The sequence below is a fragment of the Spermophilus citellus genome, assembly GCF_964194105.1.
Source record: "Spermophilus citellus genome assembly, chromosome: 4".
In the NCBI taxonomy this organism is placed as follows: Eukaryota; Metazoa; Chordata; class Mammalia; order Rodentia; family Sciuridae; genus Spermophilus; species Spermophilus citellus.
Window position 1 is genome coordinate 158,604,694 of NC_138185.1, and position 8,923 is coordinate 158,613,616.

Consider the following 8,923-nt stretch of genomic DNA (forward strand, 5'->3'; position numbering starts at 1 on the left):
TGGTGATAGAGGGCATCCCTGTCTTGTTCCAGATTTTAGAGGGAATGCCTTCAGTTTTTCTCCATTTAGGATGATGCTAGCCTGAGGTTTAGCATATATAGCTTTTACAATGTTGCGGTAAGTTCCTGTTATCCCTAGTTTTTCTAGTGTTTTGAACATAAAGGGATGCTGTACTTTGTCAAATGCTTTTTCTGCATCTATCGAGATGATCATATGGTTCTTGTCTTTAAGTCTATTGATGTGGTGAATAGCATTTATTGATTTCCGTATATTGAACCAGCCTTGCATCCCAGGAATGAATCCTACTTGATCATGGTGCACAGTTTTTTTGATATGTTTTTGTATTCAACTCGCCAGAATTTTATTGAGAATTTTTGCATCCAAGTTCATTAGAGATATTGGTTTGTAGTTTTCTTTCTTTGAAGTGTCTTTGTCTGGTTTTGGGATCAGAGTGATGTTGGCCTCATAGAATGAATTTGGAAGAGCTCCTTCTTTTTCTATTTCTTGAAATAACTTGAAAAGTATTGGTATTAATTCTTCTTTGAAGGTTTTGTAGAACTCCGTTGTATACCCATCCGGTCCAGGGCTTTTCTTGGTTGGTAGTCTTTTGATGGCTTCTTCTATTTCTTCCTTTGTTATTGGTCTGTTTAAATTGTGTGTGTCTTCCTGTCTCAATCTGGGCAGATCATATGCCTTAAGAAATTTATCGATATCTTCACTATCTTCTATTTTATTGGAATATAGGGTTTCAAAATACTTTCTAATTATCTTCTGTATTTCTGTAGTGTCTGTTGTGATATTGCCTTTTTCATCCCGTATGTTGGTAATTTGAGTTCTCTCTCTTCTTCTCTTCATTAGCATGGCTAAGGGCCTGTCTATCTTATTTATTTTTTCAAAGAACCAACTTTTAGTTTTATCAATTTTTTCAATGTTTTTTTTTGTTTCAATTTCGTTGATTTCTGCTCTAATTTTAATTATTTCTTGTCTTCTACTACATTTGCTGTTGTTTTTCTCTTCCTTTTCTAGGGTTTTGAGGTGTAGTGTGAGTTCATTTATTTGTTGTTTTTTTCTTTTTTTGAGGAAAGAACTCCAAGAAATGAATTTCCCTCTTAAAACTGCTTTCATTGTGTCCCATAGATTCCAGTATGTTGTGTCTGTATTATCATTTATCTCTAAGAATTTTTTCATCTCCTCCTTTATGTCTTCTGTAACCCATTGATCATTCAGTAACATATTGTTCATTTTCCATGTGATGTAGGATTTTTCCTTCCTTCTTTTATCATTGATTTCCAATTTCATTCCATTATTATCAGATATGGTGCATGGTATTATCTCCACGCCTTTATACTTACTAAGAGTTGCCTTATGGCATAATATATGGTCTATCTTTGAGTAGGATCCATGTGCTGCTGAGAAGAACGTGTATCCACTTGATGATGGTTGATATATTCTATATATGTCGGTTAAGTCTAGGTTATTGATTGTGCTGTTGAGTTCTATAGTTTCTTTGTTCAGTTTTTGTCTAGAGGATCTTTCTAATGGTGAGAGCAGTGTGTTGAAGTCACCCATAATTATTGTGTTGTGGTCTATTTGACTCTTGAACTTGAGGAGAGTTTGTTTTATGAACGTTGCAGCTCCATTGTTTGGTGCATACAAATTGATAATTGTTATGTCTTGTTGGTGGATGGTTCCTTTTATCAGTATATAGTGTCCTTCTTTATCCTTCTTGATTAACTTAGGTTTAAAGTTGATTTTATTCGATATGAGTATGGCCACTCCTGCTTGCTTCCGAGGGCCGTGTGAGTGGTATGATTTTTCCCAACCTTTTACCTTCAGCCTGTGTATATCTTTTCCTATCATATGAGTCTCTTGAAGGCAGCATATTGTTGGATTTGCTTTTTTGATCCAGGTTACTAGCCTATGTCTTTTGATTGGTGAGTTTAGGCCATTAACATTTAAGGTTACAATTGAGATATGATTTGTACTTCCAGTCATGCTTCTTTATTTATTTTAGTTTGGCTGGTTTTACTTTTTGGTTATTTTCCTCCCCCTTTACTGAGATACCTCCTGCTGTTAGTTTTGGGCACTATTTTTCAATTCCTCTTCTTGTAGTATTTTGCTCAAAATGCTTTGCAGTGCTGGTTTTCTTGCTGCGAATTCTTTTAGCTTTTGTTTATCGTGAAAGATTTTAATTTCATTGTCAAATCTGAAGCTTAATTTTGCTGGATACAGTATTCTTGGTTGGAATCCATTATTTTTCAGCATTTGAAATACATTGTTCCAGGATCTTCTCACTTTCAAAGTCTGTTATGAGAAATCAGTCGTTAACCTAATTGGTTTACCCCTGAATGTAATCTGCCTCCTTTCTCTCGTAGCTTTTAATATTCTCTCCTTGTTCTGTACGTTGGCTATCTTCATAATTATATGTCTTGGAGTTGGTCTATTATGGTTTTGAATGTTTGGGGTCCTGTAGGCTTCCAGGATTTGGCAATCCATTTCATCTTTCATCTCTGGGAAGTTTTCTAGAATTATTTCATTTAATATTTTGTCCATTCCTTTGGTTTGAGTCTCTGTGCATTCTTCTATCCCGATGACCCTCAAATTTGGTTTTTTTATGACATCCCATATCTCTTGAATAGATTGCTCGTGGGATTTAAGCATCCTTTCTGTGTTGACTATATTCTTTTCAAGTTGATAAACCTTGTCTTCATTATCTGATGTTCTGACTTCTACTTGATCAAGTCTATTTGTAATATTCTCGTTTGAGTTTTTAATTTGGTTTATATTTTCCTGCAATTCTAGGATTATTGTTTGATTTTTTTTTAAGATCTCTATCTCCTGGTAGAGCTCGTTCTTTGCCATTTGAATTTGTTTGTTTAATTCATTTTCAAAATATACTTTTATTGCTTGGACTTGCTGTCTCATGTCTTCTCTAATATTCCTTTCCATTCGAGTTAGGTATGCCTTGAATTCTTTCCCTATCCCTGCTTCTGATGTTTCTATGTCCTCCTGTAGAATTAAGTTGTCCTGCATTGTTTGTACTCCTTTTTTCCCTTGTTTTCTCATGTTGTCCACGTTACTTTCCAGCTCTATTTGATTGCCGTGTTTATGCTCTCTTCTATAGATTTGTTTTGGTTCTGTATTACTCTGTTGTTTCTTCTTTGTGTTGTTAAACTGTGCCTGCTAACGTGGATTCTGCTGGGAAGGAATTCCGACGGCTGAGTTCCAGTGACGTCACTACTCTGCTATGACAGGCCCCAGGCTCCTTGCTGGGGTGTCCTACTGGGGCTGTGTGACTGGACTGTCTCTGTTTGGTTTCAGCTCCCGGTCGAGGCAGGCGGGCAGTCTCCAGCCGCCCAGCATCTCAGGCAGTGGGCGGGTGATCGGTCGCCGGTGGGGGGGTGGACTCCAGCCACCCAGTCACACGGGCAGCGGGCCGGCTGTCGCCGGTGGGCAGGCGATCTCTAGGCACCCAGTCCTGCGGTCGGTAGCCAGTGGGCGGGCGTTCTCCTACCGCCCAGTTACGCGGGCAGTGGGTGAACTGTCGCCGGCGGGCCTGCGGTTTCCAGCCACCCAGTCGCGAGGGCCTGGCCTCTAGTGCCCTGGTTTCTCCTGCTAGTCTTGGTTTCTCCTGCTAGACCAGATTTCCCCTGAGTGATGGCTCTCAGCAGTTCAAACTGTACTCTGGGCCTGCTGTTTGTTGGGTGTGGAGGGTGTCTATTGGGAACCCTGGCACTCTATTGTTTTGTTTCCGTTGTGGGGGATGGAACTGTACCGCTTCCTTCCCCCTCTGAAATCCGGTACTCAGCCTGGGGGTCAGTGCGGGCTCATCCGGCAGGATTCCACAGAATCGCAGCCACTTTTCTCCCTGCTCGCTAATTAATCACTTCACTGCGGCATCCCGCCTTCTGTAGCCGCGGGGAAGGCCGGGCGAATCAGTCAGCCCAGATCTCTATGGTCGCACAATTGGGTATTGGGATCCCCGGCACTCTATCGTTTTGATTTTTTCTGCTTGCCCCTCCCCCAGCGCTGGCTAGACAGGTTTCGTTTTGGCTGCTGATGGGAGCGGGAGTTGAAGGTCAGGTGCCTCTAGTTTTCCCCTAGTCTTTATGCGGGCTCACTCTGTTACTCCCTCCCCCGGAAAGCCTAGGAGAGTTTTTATGTGAATTCCCCGATGTATGGGGGATGGGCTGAGTGACACAGACCTGTTTTATTGTTGCAGTCTGTTGGAGAGTGGCGGTGGATACTTCAGCTCTCCAAGATGGTGGCCGCTGATTGCCTTGGTGGAGTTTCCGTTGTGGGGGATAGGACTGTATCGCTTCCTTCCCCGTCTGAAATCCCGTACTCAGCCCGGGGGTCAGTGCGGGCTTGGCCGGCGGGGTTCCACGGAATGGCAGCCATTTTCCTCCCTGCTTGCTAATTAATCGCTTCTCTGCGGCACCCCGCCTTCTGTGGCCGCGGGGCATGCCGCGGGGATCAGTCCTATATTTAATCTTTTAAACAACCATATTAGTACCTCTATTTCTTTTTTATTTTAAATTTTAAGTATTTTTTAAGTTGCCAATAGACCTTTATTTTATTTATTTATATGTGGTGCTGAGAATTGAACCCACGTCCTCACACATGCTAGGCAAGCACTCTACCATGGAGCCACAACCCCAGCCAGTACCTCTACTTCACAGATCAAAAAACTGTGTGTTCAAATAACTTGACCAAAGTCACATGGTTAGTAACTGGCAGAACTGAGATAGAATCTCAGGAGACTGGCTCCACAGCTTTTCTCCTAACTGCTAAACTGAACTGGGTGGATGGACAGACAGACAGATCAATGGACCCTTTTGCTACATTTTAACCTCTCAGTTACACTGACAATTAGCACATTTCAGTATGTTAAGAAAATACTTAATCATGCTAGAGACAGCATGCATAGTGATATGAATTTGAATCAAAGAAGCCTAATTTCAAAGCCCCCTTTTGCTCTTAATCAATCAGTATACCAGAACTGCAAAGGAAAACAGTACACTAGAGTATTGTGCCTAATGGTTAAAAATCATTATCAGACAATGTAATGAGTTTTACCTCTCCAAGGAGTTGGCTAAATGTTAAGCATCAATCTATGGGGTTTCTCTTTTCTACTTCAGTATTTGCTCCCAATTTACTCATTCACTTTAATCTTTATCCTACCCATAATTAGTTATTATGGGATTACTCGGGATATTGTGATAATCAAAACAGACAATCCCTTGGGGCTGGGGTTGTGGCTCAGTGGTAAAGCACTTACCTAGCACACATGAGGCACTGGGTTCGATCCTCAGCACCACATTACAAGAAAAATGAAATAAAGGTATTTTGTTCACCTACAACTAAAAATATATATTTTTTAAAAAGTCTCTGCGCTTATAGAATTTACAGTCTAGGAGGAAAGGCAGATTAAATAAATAATTGCACAAGCATATTTTCAATTCCAAGTTCACACCTAGTTCACCCTCTTCCACAGTTGCCTCTCCACCCAAATACCACGCTGTTTGCAAATATTCACATTCTTCCAATGCCTAACTCCTCCAATTAAATTCAAGAATGATACTAGTTTCCTACCACTGCTATAACAATCACCACAAGATTACTGGGTTAAAAATAAAACAAATCTATTATTGTTTTTTTTATTATTTATTTAGTTCAGGAGACAAGAAATCCAGAACAGATCTTACTGAGCTAAAAGCGAGGTGATGGCAGGACTGTGCTCCTTTGGGAGGCTCTAGGAAAGGACAGGTTTCCTTTCTAGAGGCTGCTCCGGTCCCTTGGCTTGTAGCCTTCCTATACTGGCCATTTAAACATCCCAATCTCAACTTCTGTCATCACATCTCCTCTGACAATTCGTGAGCCTCCCTCCTTTATCGATAAGGATCCCTATGATTACATTGATCCCACCCAGATGAGCCAGGATCATCCTCCATCTCAAGATCCTTAATTTAATTGTATCTATACAATCCCTTTTGACTTGAGTAGTGACATTATTAACAGCTTCAGGGGATTAGGATGTGGTTCTCCTAGGGGCCATTAATCTGCCTGCCACGGTGTGTTCCTTTATCTCCTTGCCCTGTTCCTGGACTTTATCAATATATTCCCTTCATCCTGTTACCCACTGTATCCTTCTCATTCTTTCCCTCATAACAAAACCATGTCATGATTCTAGTAACACATGAGCCAAACAGGAAGAAGGAAGTATTCTGGGTCAGCCCCTCAGCCGTGACTTCTCCACTGCAGCCTCACCTTGCTTTTTTTATTTTTTTTTTCTTTTTCAAACAAAGCTTTTTGTCTTGGATCTGATTTTCTGAAAAATCAAAACAGCACATTTCCTGGTTTGGAATGTGCCTCCAGAACAATAGAAAGGCTGTCATTTTTTCCAGGTACACTTTAGAGAGGAAAAAGTTACATAGAAATAGTTCATGAAATGGGATAGCCATTGAGAAGTCAGTTAGCAAGCAGATATGTAGCAAGAGTAAATGCAATCCCAAAAAAACTAATCTTAAAAAGCAGTTAGGAATGGGCACAAACAGGGGCACAATGGTGAATAATAATAAGGAATATAAAACAAACTAAATGCTCAAGGTTACAGAATTTCATGAATTAATGTCCACCTGTACAGTGATTCACTATGCAGTCTTTAAATAATATTGTAGCACACATTATGTGATATGGAATGATATGGAAATAGGGAAGTGATATTAATTTTCAAAACATGACATTATGGTTAGCTATTATATTATATTATATCTACCACAAAGATTTGGGGGGAAAGACTTTTTATCTATGGTTTTCTAACTGTCCCACAATAACTGACACCACTAAACATCAGGGTTTACTGATGAAATCACACAAATAAATAAAAACTTAAAATAACAATAATAACCAGCATGCATTTAATTCTTTGCACTTTGAAAAGCATAATCTCACTCAAATTTCAGATCTATAAAGTAACTCCTAGCCAGGAATATGTATATTCAAAACAATCAGGGAGAATCCACACAGCATACATAGCAAATACAAGACCACACTTCTTTCCCTGGTCTGCTGTACTTTTGATCATCAGTACTGTGAGACATTTTTCCGTTGGCCTCTAACACTTCTTCACATCTTGCAAAGATAGATACTGATTCTCTTTGTTCCAGGCTATATCTTTTCAAGATTGTTTGTATAGCAAACATCCTTGTAAGACAGAGATAATATTTCCACATGGAGCTAAGAGCAGGTATGCTACAGCTTATCATAAAAATATTTGGATTCCCTCAGCTCAGCATTCCTGCCTTATAACAGAACTTACTGGATGTTCAGACATCCTCTCACTCTGTGCATCACCCTGTGGGAACTGGGACCTGGTGAACTGACATAAACGTGCTGATTCTCTGGATACTGCTACTGCTGCAAGTAATAAATTATCCTTCATCTTTGATCAAGGAGTTTCATGTCACCTTCCTGCATCCATGAAGCTGTGGCAGACTAACTTGGTAGTTTGCAACCGGAAAACCTCAAACACTTTAAGATCTTAGACAACCAAGTAAGTGTATGGGCTTCACTTTCAAATATGTTTTATCCACCATTCAGTACTGGTTGAGCCCTGGAATCAGTCCCATAGTTATGTGTAAAACAGTACAACCTCTCTCTGCTTTCTAGCCCCTTCATCCACTGTGACTTTCTCAACAATGTCCAAGGATAGTAGATAAGGGCATAATTTTGGACCTTGCAGTTTGCTTTTGTCTTTAGGGTTCTTCCCAGATTCCAATCCACCTGACCAACCCACAAAGTCATCTAGTGCTTGACTGATTTCTCCCCATGCCTACATCTTCTTATATGGCAGGTTTTCTGCTCCATTTTCCCAAACCTAGGGCGGTGACCTGCCCCAATTAAGAAGCTGCCTCACTTCTCACTTACCCAGGGCTTCAATCTGTTCTCCCCTCTTCACTAGCTCATGTAAAAATAATAATTTTACCTGGGTTTTTTGTTGCCATAGAAATGAATCTTTCCTCTTCTCAATCATAATCAGAAGTAGATTTTCAATCCTGATTCTTTCTGATGTACACCTTTGCAATATAACATATGGAAATTCCAAAGGTATTTTATACAAATATTCAAGGGCTGCACCAATGTTCCTGGGTGCATGTACCCAGCTGTGGTTCAACAATATAGAATATTTTGACATAAGTAATAAACCATAAACATTCAACAGTATAAGTTAAGGGTTATTGATAGCTCCTAGCAAGGTCAATCACTAATACTCCACAGGGATTTTTTTTTACTTTGCATAAAATTATAAACATCAGTGACCAAAAAGAAAAGAGAAATTCTAAAGTTAGATTCAATTGCATGCTTTAAACTAAAGATAGATAGGAACTATAGAACTGAAATTTAGAAAAGGCCTTTTTAACATTGTGTTACTGAAAAAGACTTTAAAATACTGAAGTAGGTTTTTGAAAGTCAATAATTTAACACAACTGGGATTAGCCACCTTCAAAATTTGGGAATTTATCAGTACATTTTAGAAAAAGCTCTTTAAAATGTGCCAATATTTGAAGCATTTGTATTTCACTGAGAGTGGAATTATGTGTAGAAATGCCCAGGGATACACTTATGGAGATTTCATTTCTGGTCAGATCAGAGGCTGTAGCAGAGAAGTACCAAAGCTCTTTTAAATACCCCTTTCCATAAAATGGGCAAAGACAAATCCCACTCTGATTTTCAAAATCACAAATTCTGATGATCAATTACCAAAAAAAAAAAAAAAAACCTTTTGGCCTTTTCATTACTACTCACTACAATTTGACAGTATCAATTGAAAACTTCTTTCTTCTTCACTGTAAAATTCATTTACTTGAATAAACATTTATGAGTGATTACCGTATGCAAAGCATCAATTTGCCTCTGGGGA